This window comes from Rousettus aegyptiacus, unplaced genomic scaffold, assembly GCF_014176215.1.
Source record: "Rousettus aegyptiacus isolate mRouAeg1 unplaced genomic scaffold, mRouAeg1.p scaffold_m13_p_1, whole genome shotgun sequence".
Taxonomy (NCBI): Eukaryota; Metazoa; Chordata; class Mammalia; order Chiroptera; family Pteropodidae; genus Rousettus; species Rousettus aegyptiacus.
The window spans coordinates 150537626-150557090 of record NW_023416284.1 but is presented as its reverse complement, the minus strand read 5'-3'; the positions used below and the strand labels follow the sequence as shown (position 1 = coordinate 150557090).

The following is a 19465-nucleotide window of genomic DNA, read 5'->3' as shown; positions in this document are numbered from 1 at the left end:
ACTTGGAAGACTTTGGAGGGTGGAGGATGAAGGGAAATGTTAACAGAATCTTTGACACTTTCCTTTCCCTGAAGCTTTACATATATCTGTCACCACATTCTGGGGTGTCCTCCTGGAGCTCAGAAGAAGTGTTGCCCAGTGAGGGGAGGGTGAACCCAAGGCTTAATGCTGGCTCTGCTCTATTTACTGTGTGACCTTGGGCAACTAGACATCAAGGATTTCAGCTGCTTCAGGTGCAAAATAGGGATGGCGTGCACCTTAGAGGATTATTCGAGGATTAAAAGTAATGTTTGTAACGTCCCTAGCACATATTTATTACTCAAAATACCATGGTTATTCCTTATGTCTGTTACTACTCCTAAATCCAGTCCCTCAAAATGTGCTTGACTAGATCATATAATTTTTTTAGTTGATCTGCTAGTTTTCCTATCTAATTCAACATCAGATGATCTTTCTAAAATATCAATTTAATGTCACTTTCCCACTTCAAAATCTTTTGTGCCTAATATTTAGTGCTCTTTTTAAAGGCATTTAAAAAGTTTTAAAAACTTGTCCCCTTCTCCTGCCCCCCCCTTTGGCTTCATGCTCTGCTATGGACTCCTCAATATTCTTAATGATTTTGTCTTTGAACCTGTATTTTGTAAGCAGCAGATATCACATGTAACAACAGAGCATGGACATGAGCAGCATGGACACATCAGGCTGCAGTTTCCACGTGTGCGGGCTCATCACCGCTGCAACGAATGACTGAACAGCTGGCCTGGCCTCCTGCCATGCATGTACCTGGGACAGTCTTGGGTGCTGTGTGTCCCTAAGAAGGCGTCCAGGGTTAGAACCCAGGCCCAGATTGGCAGTGGCAATGATGACAGTAGAAGCCTAAGCAGCAGCAGTGGTGGCAATGGCAGCCCTGAGAGAGGAGAAGAACATTGCATGGGGTCGATGCCTGCACTGTGCTGGGAAGCGAGCTTCCTGTCTATCCCTGGAACCTATCCCTATGCATTTGCACAAATATAAACTCTCCAGCCTGAACACAGGGTCAAGAACCCTGGAGATGAGGCAGTAAACTTTGTTAGAAAATAATTACAAAGTCAAAAAAAAAATACACATAGATATTGCAATAAAGCATATCAAGGAGTTATTAGAATTCTTCAAAGAGTTTTTAATTCCTGATTTTGAAAACTACTGCAACATTGCAAAGCAAATATCTACAGGCTTAGAAATAAAAATTGACTTTAAAGATGATCACATTTTTATATGACACTTCATATGAATCATTAATAAGGAAACTTTTAAACATTAATTAATTAATTAATTTTACGGTGCCATTGGTTAATGAAATAAGAACATTTTTAAAATCGATGTTTTCATTGTAATTGAAGACATAGAGATGGAATGCATAAATAGGCAAATTGAATTATATGTAAATCATGAAGCTACACTTTGTTTCTTATATAACTTCCACAAATTTCAGTGGAAACATTAGAATATCATTGTATAAATTTATAATTAAATGTCTATGGCCATGCCACCCTGAACAAGCCCGAATTGTCTGGGCCCAGAAGCTAAGAAGGGTTGGGCCTGGTTAGTACTTGGATGGGAGACCACCTAGGAAGACCAGGTGCTGTAGGCATAAAAAATAAAATAAATTTTTGTATGAAAAGTGAAATCTTTCAAAAGTGTTCTGCAGTAGTCATCAGCACTATATGTGCTAAAATTTATATTATAAAATAATTTATAAGAAATGTCACAGACTATAAAATATCCTTAACAATTCTAGAAAATTTGCATCACCAGAAAGTGTTCTGAAAATTAAAAATTATCAAAAGTTTTTTGTGATCTCATATTAGCTAGGAGCCACTGACATTGCTTTTATGTTGTTAGAAAATTAAGTTCCTAAAAGTATAACTTATTTTTTTCCTTGTAAATGAATTTGAAGAAAAAAGAACCAGAAGCCAAGATATCACATTAATAAAGTATTATTATTCATCATATTACATAAAACCATGACATTGAAAATATAATTATCTTTGCAATTTGTAAGCATATGTTAGTCATATATCACTATTACTCCATTACTTTCTTTTTTAAAAGAAAAGCTTTATATTTTACTACCTTTATCTGTACTTTTCCTCTTGCTTCTTGAACTAAGGGCATTTCAGTTGGTGCAAGGCTCCACAAAATATGTAGCCAAACTTGCCTTGTCCCTCTATCATTGTATCTAACACACTTTTTTTCTCAGCATTTGAACTCACAACGTCTTTCCCATCTTGGCATTCTTTTAATTATGTGTTTATCCTACTAACAAAACCATTTCTACCCCAACCTATAAAAATCCTACTCACTCTTTCATACTCAACTTTACTTACAAAAACATTGTATTCCTGTAGCATTTTGCACATGCATTGTTTATAGCCTTAGTATTTTGTGCTGTTATTAGCTGTTTGCATGTCTCTTGCTTTTGCTAGATCCTGACCTCCTTGAGGGCAAAGACTCTACTTCAACCGATACCATTTCTTCATACCTAGTATTGTGCTTTTTCATATTTTAAGAATTTTATAAATACGATAAAACAGAGTACTGAGAAGAACACCAGTCAACACAATTAATACTAAAGATATGCTGATGATTAGGCTGAGGCATTGATCAGAGCTTCTCCACCTGGTCAGCAAGCGCCCTTGCTTCTCATGGCTTTATTCCTGGAGGAGTGACAAAGAATCTCACAACCGAGGGATTAGTCAAAGTTAGGCAGACAAAAGGGAACAGGTAGAAGTGCAGCATCAAAAACAGAAGAGATGCCAGGTGCAAAGGCCCAGAGGAGGACAGACTGTGGTAAATTCAAAGAACCAAAGAGGTTTTTTTTTCCTCAAGATGACTCCTTGTTCTGAGAGAATGGCCTTCATGGAGAAAGAATGAATGTGTTTTCAACAGGAATTATAGAAGAATTATTCTCCCCTCCCAGGACCTCCAAATAAGCTTTTAGGATTCATCTCTGGGTCAATAATAATGAATCAAAATATTTAACAAAATATTTAATGTAATACAAAGAACTTTTTCTATCATTGAAATTTAAATTATTATATATGTCCCTGGATCCTCTCCATTTACTAGCACATTAGCTAATCTGTGAAGTTACTGGTCTAATTGGATGGTTCACTGAATTCATTATCATGTGTCACAGAGGTTCATTTTTGAGTATGAAATAGATGGGGATGGCTTAGGTCTATAGACAGTATTATGTCCCTATCTTCAGTATCAGATCAAAATGGGAAATAGGTGAGAAGGAAGTATCATGGCAAATCCATTTCTACCCATACAGAAAAGAAAAAAATTCTTAAAACCCATGCCCATTGCATACAAAGAGGAACTCAAGTCTAGTTTTCTAAATCCAATATGAAGGTCTTATATCTCCCTGAATGGGACACAGTTAACATGCATTAAGAGTTTCCCTAAAGTAAAATGTTTTATGAGAGTTCATTCAGAACTGTATTACACCTAAACATATTGTAGTTGGGTATAACGTATATTGAGTCTTTGATTTTAGCAACTGTAAGTAATTCACAACTAAAAAAACCCCCACAAAACCTGAAAACGACCTAAAGGTTTTATGCTCAATGAGATTATAGACCTTCTCTGTTTTTTCTGATCCTTGTGACTATTTTGTTTTTACATGTTCTTTCTTAGGTCTTCTGGAAAATCAGTCCTAGAAAAAAACTTAATTTATAAATATTCTACTTTTACTTTTGCTCTGGAAATGACTTAGCATACAGCAAAATTTCTGTGAAAAGGAGTAAGAAAGCCACAAAAAGTATATGAATATACAGCCAAATTTAGGTATTTATAAAGTACAAGTTACATTTATAAGTTAATAAATAATTTCTTGGTAAATATGCTTCAACTATTAATTATAATCAGGAAATTCAATGTGACGGTCTTATATCCCCCTGAATGGGACACAGTTAACATGCATTAAAAGGAAAAGAAAAGAGAGGAATGAATATAAGGGTTCATACTTCATACATAAGAAAATAATATTCAAATGAATGGGAGTGAGTGAAACAGGAAGAATAAAAAGTTTATTTCCTATGGTAAAAAATGTACTACTATGTATTATATGCCGAGGATGTCTATGGACTTTAAAGATGTACTCTGTGAAATTTTAGAAGTTATTGATGAAATAGTATACCAATGAGAACTATATTAAAATCCAGTTTTCAACCATTTCAGAGATAGTGGTCCAAGTTGGCATGCCAAGGCTGGTAGGTCTCGACTGTAGCTCAGATTTCTCAGAGACACATCTTCCTTGTTAGTTTCAGGTGACAGCTCAGCTCACTGTACAGAAGAGATCCACTTGTAGAGAAACAGAGAAGAGGGAGAGGAAGATTTAGCACTGCATTTTCGCAGGGCAAGAAATTCCACCCTAGCTCCAATGTGTATTGGCCCGTTGCCTGGGATCTTGTTAAACACATGACCATCACTCTTCTGCCTATTTCTGGCCTGGATTTGAAGCTTGGTAGCTAAACAAACCCTAGTTGGAGCTAAAATTAGGCAGCCGAATTGTGACAAGACATACTTGTCTTCAACAAAGAGGAGATATCTATTTAAGAACAATTGGATCTATCCACGGGTCAGTGTCAGTCACATGCATCTTAGCAGTCTGTTTCTATTATGTAAAATCTGAACTAACATAGACCAACTAATTAGACTGCATTCTGATTTCCAACCCTCTCGTATCTCCACAGCAGCCCAGTTCTGTTGTAAATGATGTGGTGTAGCTGGAGAAGAGTTTAAGGAGTTACAGCCATATAAAAAACTACTGATGTGAATGGTAAAAAGCAGAGCAAACAGATATGACTATATCTTTTGGATTAATGTAATTTTATGATTTCAAAGATGTCCACCTTTAGCAGTCTTTTGCATCATGGGAGAAATGTGTTTGGAGTCAGAGTTAAAACATTCTCTTTTACTTGATAAGTATCTGATAGAAGAGGGATTGTCATCAAAACTAAAGTAAAGGATAGTAACAATAATGCCTTACATATTTCCACACATACTTTTCCAAATATCTTAGACAACGTCTTTTGACCATCCACTTTATGGGTGTGGTATTGTGGGATATTCAGAGATTTTTCTCTGCCATCGAGGAGCATAAGATCTATTTAGAAGTAAGAAACAAATGAAGGGAAAATGAAATAAACAAAAAAAAATTCAATAGCGGTTTGAGATAATAGTAGAAAAGTTATTTATGTAATAGTGCATGATTAACTGTCACAGACCTACCGAGGAATTTAGAGAGAAATAATCACTTTCGTTTTCAGCATTGATGGAGATGAGGATTTTCAAGAATGTATGGGTGGAGATGACGTGAAGAAAACACAGAGACTACAAGTCCAAGAAAAGTTGAAAGGGATGGTAAATACTTATTTTTATCTATCTATCTATCTATCTATCTATCTATCTATCTATCTATCTATCTATTGCTGGAAGCTTGTACTTATATAAAGAAATAGGTGTTTTTACATAGGAGATAGAAGGCTTGCACTTACTTGAGAAATGAAAACATTATAAATCCAGATGAAACCTAAAGACATAGAGCTCATTAACACCTGTCCAAGAATTCAAATCCATGGAGCCAGATAATTAGCCTGTTAGTCTTTTCTTTATGCAATACTTAAAGCCAGAATCCAAACACAACAAAAAATAAATGAAACCAAATCAACCAAATAACACCTCTCCTCCCCACAAAATATTACTTTAGAGGTAAGGAACTCATTCTCCCTGATAATGTGAGATCGGTTCTTTCCTCTCAGTCATGGCTGTGACCCATCCCATTTCTCTTGAGACAGCTCAAGTACCTCCTATGGCTAGGTTTCTAGAATGAGCACCTTTCCGTAGGTGTCCAACACTTCAGTTCTACTGAAACTTTTGAGCCATAGATACCTTCTACTTGCAAGAAAATATTTCAATATTTTAGAAGATTTAATCTGTACTCAGTAGTGAACAATAAAAAAAGAAGACATTTAAATATATTGGTCTCAAAACACATCATCTTTTAAAAGTCCCTTTGTATTTCCTGTTGCATGCACGGGGAAATATATGGATAGAAAATTGAAAAAGGCTTTACCAAGCATCTTTCATTAAACGAATTTTCATAGTTTTATTATCTATTCAGACTGAAAGAAAAAGATTGTTATTTTACTAAACTGCCTTGGTCAAGGCTTAGGGACTATATTGCTAAAACCAGTGGACACATTTCCATCCTTATTTTATTTGATCTCTCAGCAGCATTCAACTAACGCCGTGCTCTCCTTTTTGAAATGTTCTTTTCCATTGGCTCCTATAACATCACACTCTCTTAGCTTTCCTCTTCTCAGAAACGTCCAACACTTTCCTTCTTTAGCATAGAAGACAATTTCCTCTATCTTTATCCCACTAATTCCAACCTGTCTGTCAAATATATTCCTGTAACTATCTTTGAAATTTTTTTTCTAATGCCTCCCACTTCCTGCCCCACATAAAACTGAATGACCCTGTTTCCATAGCAACTTGTCCCATCCTCCATCCCCTGCTCACATAGCACTCATATTTGTTTTTGGATTACTTTTTAAGGTACTCTTCCCCACTAGCCTATAAACTCTGTGAAGTCAGGGAGATCACACTACTTTGCTCACTAGAGTATATCAGTGCTAAGCACAGTTCTTGACTCAATAGTCAATGAATGAACACTAGTTCTACTAAATCCTCACTAGTTACACTATCAAAAATTGTAAATCTTTTTAGATGAAACTTGAGATAACCTTATAATGATTTCTATATACTGTTTTAAACAACTACACAATACTTAAAATAACCTAATCGAAGCACCCAATAAGATGTAATTCCTTTCACTGACATTGCATATTTGATGCCACACTGAACAATGGTTATCATCTACCCAGATTTTCCAATGAGTGCCTGCATACACCAGGCCAGGCTTTGTTCTAGTACTTAGGAATGAAAGTGAGCTCAACAAGATTTTTCAGCTAGCCATTATACGTACTTTCACAGGGCTTCCCTTCTAGTGGGGATAGACGGACAATAAACTAATAAACATAAGTGAGATAATTTTATTAAGTGCTAAGAATAAAACAATAGGGCACTATAGTAGAGACGGGGGTTGGAGGGCGGTTATCTGAGGAGATGGTATGGGAGTTGAGACCTGAAAGACAAGAGGAAGTTGGGGAAGATCAGGCAGAGGCAAGAGCAAGACATCTTCTGAAAGAAGTCGGTATTTTTTAAAAAAAATCTCTGTTTATAGATGAGAGAACAGAGCCTTAGCGAATGTTAAATAATTTGCTCAAGATTGTGTAGTTAACAAATGTGAAAGCCAGACTAGAAATCTTTATTTTACCATCAACCTGTGCTGTTGCCACTAGTGTTTGACATCTTGCACACCCGTGGGACCAGTCCCTTTAATATCTGGCTTAACAAGAGACAGCTGGATTCTCATCTCTACCTCTGCCTTCAGTCTGTTGCAGTATCACATGTTCTATACCCTCTGAAAAACTCCACTGTTTATTAATTCAAGTGTAAGAGTGAAAAAAGCAAATAATACATTCGCAATGTTATAAAAATAGTTTTAACTTAATGGACTCTTCCTGAAATGGTTTGAGAACCCCAAGGTTTCCTGAAGCACATATTGAGAATGGTTTTCTTAAACTTCCCTTATTTCTTCTAGAGTGCTGGGCTCAAAGTAGGTGCTCCATGTACACTTATTTACTTATAGAAATCACCCAGAGAAATTTACTCAGAAATTAAATTGTGGTTCAACTTTTTCCTGCTTGCAATTTTGTTTACTTAGTTATTCTTGCACATAAAAAGATACGGATATCCAACAGTTTTCAGCCAATTCAGAACTGTAATGGTTTATTTTGTGAAACAATGTAATGCAAGCATGTGGAGGGGTGAGGAGAATATGAAACACACACGCTACGCCGTGACACATGAGGATGGCAGTGCATACTTGGGCAGGAGAAAGCTGCGATTACAGGAATTTCAGGAACCTGAGAGAGCACAGAGGGAGTGGATAAGGAGCCAGTGCTTGGGGCCTTAATACAAGAGGTGCTCAGTCAATGTGATTTTAATGCTCAAGAGCATGGTGCTGGTGAGATCTCATGGGTCATGAGAGACCCACTTGCTAGACTCGGACAAAATCTTGTAGATAGCAATTTCCTCTGTAATTACTCATAAATTTCAGATGACTTGACTTGTTATTAAAATGCTTTCAGACTTTGAATGGCACAGACCATCGTACCTAATAAATTTTAATAAAAGACATTCAGGTATGTCAAGAAATTAGGCACTTCTCAACCCCCTTACAAATGACCTTTACAGAAGAGCTTACCAATCAGATTTGGCAAGGAGAGAAATCATGTAACCAATGCCAGTTTTGACATTGTAAGCTACACCTGACAGGAAGGCTCTCAACATGGACTTCTTCTAATAAGATGAGAGGACTTGCTAACTGGATAGGTTACTTTGAAGGTACTTTCTCTAAATTACTTTAAATAGGAAGGAAAAGCTAGCTCCATTATATTTTTTTGGAGTATGACAGCTCTAAGCCATAGAGGGTTTTAGTTACACATTTTGGAAGGAGGACAGACTTTTTAAATTTTAAAATTGTCTTCCTTGAGCTCCAGGATTGTCACGTTAGAAAAAAACATTAGAAAAAGACTATAGAGGAAAGCTGAGGCCCCAACAATGTTTGTAGTGAAATTGGTGGCCAGCACTTGTTCAGGGTCACAGAAGTGATGGTAATTCTTTGATTAAAATTCAGACATTGGTAATGGGAAGGAAAAGAAAGTTAGACAGCACTGAAGACCATTAATGATTTGTGCGTCAAAGAACTATCCTCGTAAAGATGCATGTTTGCTCCTTTGTAAAGGGACTAGCATGCAGGTGAGTGTCTCTCCTGAGGCACATGCTTGTGTTGCTCAGTTCTGGCATGACCTTGACACTTGAGAAGCCAGACCATTCTGCTTTTTTTTGAAGCCAACTGTTAACACCAAAGTGTTCTGATGATGGGAAAGTGAAATTTAAGGAAGGGGAAGAGGATGGAGGAAGAGGGAAAAGGTTTTATGAACATCTTATGACTTCATTTTACATATCTTTTCCCTGGACTGGAAGTTGAATTAGAAAATATGGAATATTTAATAGACTCCAAGACCCTGCTGAAAAATGCAAAATTTATGAATCATCCAATCATTCTAATGTGACTGATTTTTCCATATTGACCTTTTCCTCCTACTTCTTTGCATTAACTGAATTATGGTTTGGTATTAACTAGATGTAAGCTTTGGATATTAAGTATCCCTAGTTGATTTTTGCAGAATTTCTCAAAAGAATTTAAATCCAGTAATCCATAACAGGATGAAGACCAATATTTTCTTGGCAGTGTATAAAATAAAAATTTCACTGTTGCTCTTAAAAGAAATCACAGAGAAAACTTCTGGTTTGGGGTCTCAAGGAATTTACGAAATGCGTTCTTTGAGTCTTTAACAAATTAAAAATATAGAAAACGTCTGTAGAAAACGATACAACCTTCCCCTCAAACCAAACCATGAAGGACAGCTGCTGACAGGGAGATTGGATTAACAAAGGAGCAAGTGTACGAAATGCAGCAGTATTTGCCCAGACACTGAGTTTCTTTCAGCCTCTCAGACTGGCAGTGGTGACAGAACCATCTGTCCTATCGTTTTGCCCTCTGTAGTCAGTCATTAATTTTCCACAAGGACTCTCAGTGACAGCTACCTCATAGTGACCATACTCGGACACAGGGTATATGACACACTTTAAGAGAGTAACTTCAAGGATTCAAGGCTATGACACTGAATCTGTGCAGAAAGAGAAACAGAAAAATTTATAGACAAGCCAAAAGCAGATGAAAAATTAGAGACATTGACTTATTTGAGGAAACTGCTATATTCACTTGTGTTAGATTTTGTCTTGAAAATCTATGCTGTATGGGTATAATTCTTGATCCACATGTATCAGACTTGTAAACAATGGAAGAGTTGTCTGAGTAAATGGAGAGAAAGAGATGCTTTCAGGTTGTTCCTGAAAGCCAGAGAAAGGACAAAAACACAAAATTTCCTGCTCCTTACTTAGAGATAATTTTTCTTTTTTATGACAACATCCATAAGATCTTTTTCTCTTTGCTTCCCAGTATGTTCTCTCTTTCTCCCCTGCAGCTGTTCTACCCTCGCTAGAAATAATATGCATAAAAAGAGCATTCTACAAATATGCATCAAAATTGTCATGCTATTTTCTTGCGCTGATGCTAGAGGGTAGTCAAGCTTGGTTTTTAGAGGTCTAGGTTTCATGGGGTAAGATTTCAAGGACACATTCAAAATCTGTAAATGTAATTCTGACAAAAGTGCATGAGGATATTGTGAATATTTCTGGAAAAACCAACATTCCATTTTAGTGAGAATTTAATAAGCTGTTTGGAATTGTTTTCGGTTTTTCTGGAATTTTACTATCTCCTGTGCTGCTCATAATAAGCGAGCCACTTTTTCTGGGAATCAATATCTTTTTGTGAGTTGGGGAGGTACATAATGTAGAAACCTGGGCTAGAAATTTTAACTCTTATTTTTCTCTCTTTGTGTAGAAGGTAAAATTTTATATGTCTAAAGTCATTTGCAAAATGCTTTCTTAAAACTCAGGCTAGAAATTAGGCTAAAATACAGTTTGAGGAAGAAGTTAACTTATCAATGTGCTTAATTCTGGCTGGTGATAAAACATTTCTCAGAGCAAAGCATTTCAGGTGAGTGTTTAATTAGCAAACCTCAGAGATCACAGAGGAGAAAATTGAAAGACACATGAAAAATTTTGAAAGTTATTAAAAACAGATTAGGAGAAAATACTTATAATGCAATAAAAATTTTAAAAATTATCTGAATATAAAGAATGCCTACAAAATGTAAGATGAAGTAAACACAAAAATGAGCAAATATTATGACTAGACAATTCACAAAAGAATAGTAAAAGGCAAATAAATATATGAGAATATGTTTAAACTCATTAGTATTAGGGAAAAATTCAACAAAAAAGCTACTTTTTGCCCATTGTTTAAAAAAATATTGAACATACACCTAGTGTTGGAGAGGCTGTAGAAAAATAGAAAAATGTATTATGAGGTTTTGGTTTAACTTTACAAAGACACACCAACTGTAAAGGAAAATCTTTGAGATAATTGGGGAGATTTAAAATATAGTCTCAGTATTTGATGGCATTAAGGGATTATTGTTAATTTTGTTAGGTGTGAGATAGCTGATAAATATGTAAAAAGAAGTTCTTATTAGTTAGAGATGTTAAATAAAATAGTTGTAAGTAAAATGGCATAGCGGTCTAGGATTTGCTTTGAAAGCATTCTAGAATTTAAAAAATGTGCATGTGTGATTAAAATGAAATAATGTTGACAAATGTTGATAATTGTTGGAGATGGGTATATTAGTTTGCTAGGGCTGTTGTAACAAATACCATATAGTGGGTGGCTTAAACAACAGGAATTTTTTTCTCACACTTCTGGAGCCTAGAAGTTCAAGACCAAGGTGTCAGCAGGTTTGATTTCTCTTGAAGCCTCTTTCTTTGGCTTGCAGATGGCCGCCTTACTGCTATGTTCTCCTGGTTTTAACTCTATGCATGTGCAACCCTGGTTTCTCTTTCGTGTGTCCAAATATTGGTTTCTTATAAGGACCCTAGTCAGATTAATTAGGGGTACCCTAATGGCTTCGTTTTAACATAATCACTTTGTTAAAAAGGCCCTATCTCGAAATACAGTCACTGGGGGTTAGAAATTCAACATATGAATTTTCAACTCCTTTGGGTAAATATCAAAAAGTATAGCCGGATCATATGGTAAGAGTGTGTTTATTTTTGTGAGAAACTGCCAACTGTCTTCCAAAGTGGCTGTACCGTGTTCCATTTCCACCATTATGATTGAGATTTCATGTTGCTCCACCTTCTTTTAAGCATTTGGCCTTGTCATTGGTCTGAATTTTGACTATAAAAATAGATGTGTAGTGTGGTATCTCATTGTTTTGTTTTGCAGTTACCTGATAACATATGATGTGGAACATCTTTTCATATGTTCATTTGCCATCTGTATAGCTTTGATGTAGTATTTGTTTCTGTCTTTGGTCCATTTTTTAATTGAGTTGCTCATTTTCTTATTTTTGTTTTGTGTTTAATTTTTTCTTTATCTAGTTCTTTGGATTCTATTATTATTATCTGTGATTTTAGATCTTATTTTTGTTCTTCTGATGATAACCCTTATTATTATAATACATATTTAAAAATTTATATCTAACATTAATCTATATCCACATTTTCTCTATAAACAAAGTATATTAGCATAGTTTTACCTGTCTCTCTGCATCACCATTCCTGTCTCACATTTTTCACATATGGGAATTTTTAGATTCAGCTTCTTAATGATTTTATTAAATATGATTTATCAACCAAGATTTAAATTTGATTATATGATTGATTTATGCCTTTGTTCATGACAATTTCTTTAATCTTATATCATTTTCTTAGATTTCTTTTTTTTCTAGAAAGGTTCATAATGAGTAAATATTCTCAATTCTTGCATATCAAAAATAATTTTTGGCATTGCTAGTTTTGCTGGGTATAGAATAATAAATTAATAGTTACTTTCCCTCAGGTCTTCAATATATTGCTGTATTGTCTTCTAGCATTATCGATTGTTTAGAAGTATCATACCAATTAAAATATTTTTTATTTTTAAGTGACTTTTCTCTCTTTCCAGAAACTTTTAGAATTTTCTCTTCATTTCTGGTATTTTAAAATTTCACAATTTATATTCAGTTATAAATATTTTTTATTTACTATGACTGGCTTTGATAGAAACTTTCATACTGAGGCTAATAGTTTTCTGGAAAATTTTTTGATTAATTTTATATTTTTTTCTCTTTTTTTAGTGAAACATATCAATATATGTACAGATGATAAAACTTCTGGATTTATCTTTATATTAATTTAAAAATTTTTTATACTTATTTTCTGTTTAATATTCTGAAATAATTACCCAATTTGATAGGCCAACTTTTGCTTTTAATTTATGGTTATACTATTTAACTCATGTATTGAGTTTTTAAAAGGCAAGGATCAGGTTTCAAATTTCCAAGCTCTTTAGTTGTTTCTTTTTCAGGGATGTCAATAATACTTATTTTTAATACTTTTGTTTGTCTTGCATTTTTTAAAGTATATTTATTATAATATCTTTACTCTACATTATTAGTCCTTTCTTTTTCTTCAAAAACTTGACACTTCTTAGCTGTGCATTTAATTTTGTATTTGATAATTCTTATTCATGTGTTCATAGCTCCTAGTTCTCTGTAAAAAAAAGGTTTATGAGTATGGCTAGAGGTAGTATCAAATATTCATATCTTTTTTTAAGTGAGTACTGCCCAGTTTTCTCAGTTTAACAGCTAGTTGAATTTTCACCCTACTTTTCCAAGCTAAATGTCCATACTTACTCTTATTTGACAATTATTTTATGTCTTTAAAAACAATAAGTAATACATTTTCAAGGATTATAATATTTTTAAAACTGCGATGTCAGTATTTTACTGCAAAAACTGACATTTTACTGCCTGAATCTGGCCAATGAATTTTTAAGCATATACTTCTAAAAAATTGTTAGAGTATGATTTTCTCTCAGAAGAATGTGACAGTTAAGAATGTTCATCTTATAACAAAACCCTTTAGTGATAAATATATATATATTTATAATATACACACTTATGTTTGTTTATATGTTTGATATATATTATATGTATATCAAAAATATCAACATTTGCATACATCAAGAAAAAGAAGGTAGGTTTGTTAAGTGAATGTTAATATTGTTATTTTTTACCATTTTTTGATGTCTTTGGTTTAAGAAAAATTTTTAGTGATTCAAATTTATTCATCAAGGCAGAAGCTAAATCTACTCAACTATTTGAACAAGCATATCTCTGAAGGGTCCTCACTCAAGGGCTCTTAATAGTAAGATATTCAGAGACAATTTCGAAAGCACGATTTTGGGAGAAAAGTAAGGAGACTAAGTAGGTACTAAAATTATTTTATTTTCTTTACAAAAAATCAGTAATAGATATGTATCATTGTTATATGATTTATGTGACAGCTGTTCCAAACAATGACATGAAGAAACAAATAGAAACTTCCAACCATTGCAAACCTAAGTTTTCTTTAATGCCATTTATTCTAGTTCATTTGAAGAAGATCTGAAATATATCATTATTGATATGCTTATCTGACAACTACTAGAACAGAGATGATCAAAGTCACTTTAAAGCTAGAGGACTTGAGGTTCAGACCAAAATATCCTTAGCAAAAACACATATGATCAATCAGAAATGTTGTCTGAGAAGTAACTTGGATTCTAGCTGAGTAGTTTTTGTTATTTTTGAACTAGATTAATAGATCGAGTCATTCTTTTATTTATTGAACCACATTCTATTCAACTGATATCAGATATTTCACATTAAATACTCACTAAACAACATACTTTTCCACTTGTGTGATGGCTGTCACATGTTGTCATTATTAATTTCTTGAATAAGTAAAACAAAATCTACTAGAACGTAAAGCGTTTTTCAGCGTATCCTAAATGAATTATGTAAAACTATATTTTCATAGAACTTTCCTTCTAAAGAGTAATGTTAAATGAAACAGAATTAAACAGATATTTTGATTACAGGCTTATTCGGAGCCTTCACTAAGTTAATGTTCACTGTTAATGTCCTAGTGGGTGGAAGGGTATGCTAAATTTCTCCAAGTTATTTCACTAAAAAGTAGGTTTTTTTCCTCCCTCAAGGAACATCTTGTGCATTAATGTTCTGTGGAAAATATTTGGCATTGCTGGTTTATTTGAGAATTAGTTTCTTTTTGTTTTCTCTCTTGTGTGACATATTTCATTTTTTTGATACTACAGTAATAAATTGTAAAGTGAATCAAGAACTCTCTTTTTATTTTGTTTCTGAAAATACATCCTTCTCTAACCTGTTAAGTAAGTGCAGCATGATATTGATATATGGGAACCCCGGTGCAGCATTGTTATGAAGGTAATATATCTGTCATTAGAAACAATGCTTGCTTTTTTCTCTACTGGCCACTTGAGGGAGCTAAAAAAAGTCAAAGATTTCTTTTTTTTCTTTAATAGGGAATTCTATCCACTTTTAAATATCTGTCAACATGAGTAATTTAATAGCAATTGTTACTTTCTTTAAAGTCATTTTCATAAAGTCTATTAACAATATTATCTAATGGAGAAGAAAATCACCAACAGAGTATCAATTCTACATTGTCACAACAATTCAGATGATTGTGTGTGTGTGTGTGTGTGTGATGGTCCTATCAGAGGAGAAGAGGCTGAGGGGGTACAAAATTTAAAAGAAAATCTATACATTTATTGATGAAAATTGTTGTTTCAAAATGATAGAAGAGAGGTAATGATGTTTAAAAATATTATGTAATATTTTATATATAAGAAAGAATGTAACATATATGTGTGTATATGTATATATATATGTGTATGTATATATATACATACACTAATTTTATGACTATGCCTGTGTGTATATACATACACATATATATATACACATACACACAGGCATAGTCATAAAATTAGCTTTTATGATTCTAATTCCAAATGTATGGACTACAGCATTCCCAGAACTCTTGAAGGTACAAGTGGCATAAGGGTGCCTTTTCTAAATGCCCTCTCCCTGTCTGCTCTCCCTAAACCAGAGGTAAACACCATTCTTGACTTTGTGTTTATCATGCTCTTACAACAGTTTTTATCACACATGTATGCTTTCTTGAAAATAATATTGTTAAAACCTTTTTCTGTTATTGAGTTATTTCAAACAATGACGTGCAGAAACAAATAGAAACTCCCAACCATTGCAAATCTGTTTTCCTTAATATCATTTATTCTAGTGCATTTGAACTAGATCTGAAATATATCACTACTGATATGTTTAACTGACAATTACTAGAACAGAAATGATCAAAATCACTTTATAGCTAGAGGACTCTGAGACTTCAGGCTCAGACTAAAATATCCGTAGCAGAAACATATACAATAAATGAGAAATGTTGTCTGAGGAGTAACTTGGATTCTAGATGAGTAATTTTTGCTATTTTTGAACTAGATTAATAGATTGAATCATTCTTTCATTTATTGTGATTACAATGAGCCTTCTGAGCCTTTTTTCCCCTTGCAACATTCTAAAATTCATTAAAGTTGTATATGGAGCTATAGTTCACTTATTTCTATTGGCATGTAACATTTCATTTTTTTTTGTCTGTGCCACAAATTATTCATCTGTTCTGTTTATATACAATTGGATTAACTTTTTCTTTTTGTTCTTATGAAGAATGTGAACATTTTCATACTATGTCTCATGGTACAAATTCAAAGGAGTTTCTCCAGGATAGTTTGACTCTGAGACAGCATGTTATTTCACATGTAAATACTAGAGTATTTATTGCTACATCATAAGAATTTTTTTTAAAAAAACCAATTTTTTAGATTGGGTTCAGAGTCACAGAAAAATTGCAAAATAGTACATGAAGTCTCCTATATATCTCACACTCAGTTTCTCCTGTTATTAACATCTTACATTTGTGTGGTACATTTGTTACAATTAATGAACCAGCATTGATACGTTATTGTTAACCAAAGTCCATAAGTTATTTAGAGTTTTTGGTTTTTAACTAGTATCTTTTTTCTGTTCCAGAATCCAAGCCAAGATACTGTATTACATTAGTAGTTACATCACCTAAAGTTTCCTTTGGCTGTGACAGTTTCTTAGACCTCCCATGTTTTAGATGGCAATGACAATTTTGAAGAGAAATGGTCAGGTAATGTGTAGGATGTCCCTATATTGAAGTTTTTTGACATATTTCTCTTGATTAGACTGAAGTTATAGGTCTGGGTGGAAGACCATGGAGATTAAATATCATTCTCATCACATCATAAAAATATACATACTGCCGACATGATTTGTCAGTAGTGATATTGACCTTGATCACCTGGCTGAAATAGTTTGTCAGGTTTTCTCCACTGTAAATCTGCTCTTTCCCCTTCCTTTCCACAGTGTACTCTTTGGAAGAAAGTCTCTATGTGGAACCCACTTAAGGAGAGGAGAGTTATGCTCTTTTCCTAGAGTATCTACCTATGTTATTTGAAATTTTTCTTCATGGGAGATTTGTTTCTGTCTGTCTATCTATCTATCTATCTATCTATTTGCTTGCTTACTTACTCATTACTTATTTTAGTATGAATGTTTATTTTATAGTTAGAGTTATAATCTAATACTGTTTTATTTATTTTGTTGCTCATTTTTTTCATCTTTGATCATTTGGGACGTAATCACTTGGAGCTTTTAAAAATTGTTTCCTGTGTCCCTTGATAGGTTTATAATTTTCTAATTAAGTTTTAAATTTTTTGAAACTTCCTTACTTCCTGACACTGTAAAATGCTCCATACTTATCTTGTATATTTTATGCCTCAGTCTTAAGATCAGTCATTTCTCAAAGAAGGTCTGTTTCTTTTTATTGGAAAATGGTATTTGACATAAGATCTGAGCAAGAGTGCTCGTTGTTACCTGGTTGTCATTACTTCTAGGCATTATCAGCTGATAGAGTGAGGAAATAATGTGTGTGTGTAAACCCATGTATATACACAAGAGTCTATAAATACTTCTATATGTAACCATCTGTATCTATATTAAATTAAACATAGGTTCAGACTGATGTCTCCAATTCTAATCCACTACAAAATAAATCGTTCTAGCCTCCTACCCTTGCTTATCTGTAAATTACTAGTCCAAGAATAAGAAATCTGGCTCTCACCCTTTGCCATCCATTTATTTAATTATTTAATTCTAATATACACACATAGTGGCACATTTGTGTTCTTATGGGAAATCACTATATTAATATAGTGTTTATATGCTTTCTTTTTTGCTTTTAGTTGAACAGAATCCACTCATGGCTAAAACTACTGAGGGCAGCACTTCTCCCCTGTACCCTCCAACTTCCATTTGTAATAGACTGTTTTGTCACTTTCTACATTCCATCCTGTGGTTTCTCTCAACCTTCCAAAGTCTCTTGTGCTTTACACAGTCAACCCCTCCTCCATACCCCCAAACTTCTAGCAACCACTAATGTTTTTATTTTTGCCTTTTTCAGGGTGTCATATAGTTGGAATCAGATAGTATGTAACCTTTCAGATGCTTCATTCAACTTGGCAATGTGTATTTAAGGTTCAGGTATGTCTTTTTGTGTGTTGATCGTTAATTTCTTTTTAACACCGAATAATGTTTCTTTGTATGCATATAACATAGTTTGTTTATTTATTAACCCAGTGAAGGACATTTTAGTTGCCTCCAGTTTGGGGGGATTGCAAATAGAATAAAGCTATCACAAATGTTTGTGTGCAGGATTTTGTGAGGTCCTAAATTTTCAAATCAGTTGAGGAAATAAATATTCAGGAGCTCAGTTGCTGGATTGTATGGTAAGACTATGTTAAGCTTTGCAAGAAACTGTCAAATGGTCTTCAAAAACATCTGTATTATTTTGCATTCCCAACTGTGCTGAATGAGTTCCTGTTGCTTTACATCTTTGCGTGCATTTGGTATTGAAAATTTTTTTGTATGTTAGCCATTTGAATAGGTATATAGCGGTATTTCATTATTATCCAAAAAATAGTTTTAAAATGATGAATTAAATCAAATAACCATTTATATTAGTTAATTAGCTGATTTTATTAACTGACATAGCTGATTACCATTTGATTATTTTAAAAATAATTTGAATTTTTAAAAATTTGTATTTATGTCACTTTGAAGATCTACACATATATCTTGCATATTCAGTGAAATGTAAACACTGGCGATAACTATAGTAAGGAAAAAACATAATTCTATGTAAATGTATTTAGATCATTTGCCTCCTGCAAATTCAAAGATTGATCTTTAATTTTCTTACATAATGTATTATTGATAGTTCGATTTATTTGATAGATTTAAATTGTTATTTTTTATTTTTATATTAAAAGTTTATTTATTTTCAAAGACCAAAATATGGGCGAAGTAGCCAAGATATTTACATTTTCTCCCTCCCACCCCAAAAGAGAAATCCTGTAGAAGTGAAATTGCACAATAATCAAAGAACAGAAAAATGCCTGTGTACCATATTATTTATTAAATGTTTGCTGAATGATGAAAGGACTCATTCACTCAATTCAACAAATATTTTTGAGCTGTTCCTATGTAGTAGACAGCACAGAGCAATGAATAAAAACAGACAAGATCCCTGCTCTTAGGGAGCTTTTATGCTAGTAAATGAAGTTGGATGATGAATGAATGAGTAAATACTACAACAT

General features: G+C 33.6%; 1 pseudogene; it reads left to right on the top strand.

The window, feature by feature from the left end:
• The first annotated feature begins 1512 nt into the window (after positions 1-1512).
• LOC118605443 lies at positions 1513-1630 on the top strand (annotated as a pseudogene).
• Positions 1631-19465: the final 17835 nt, after the last annotated feature.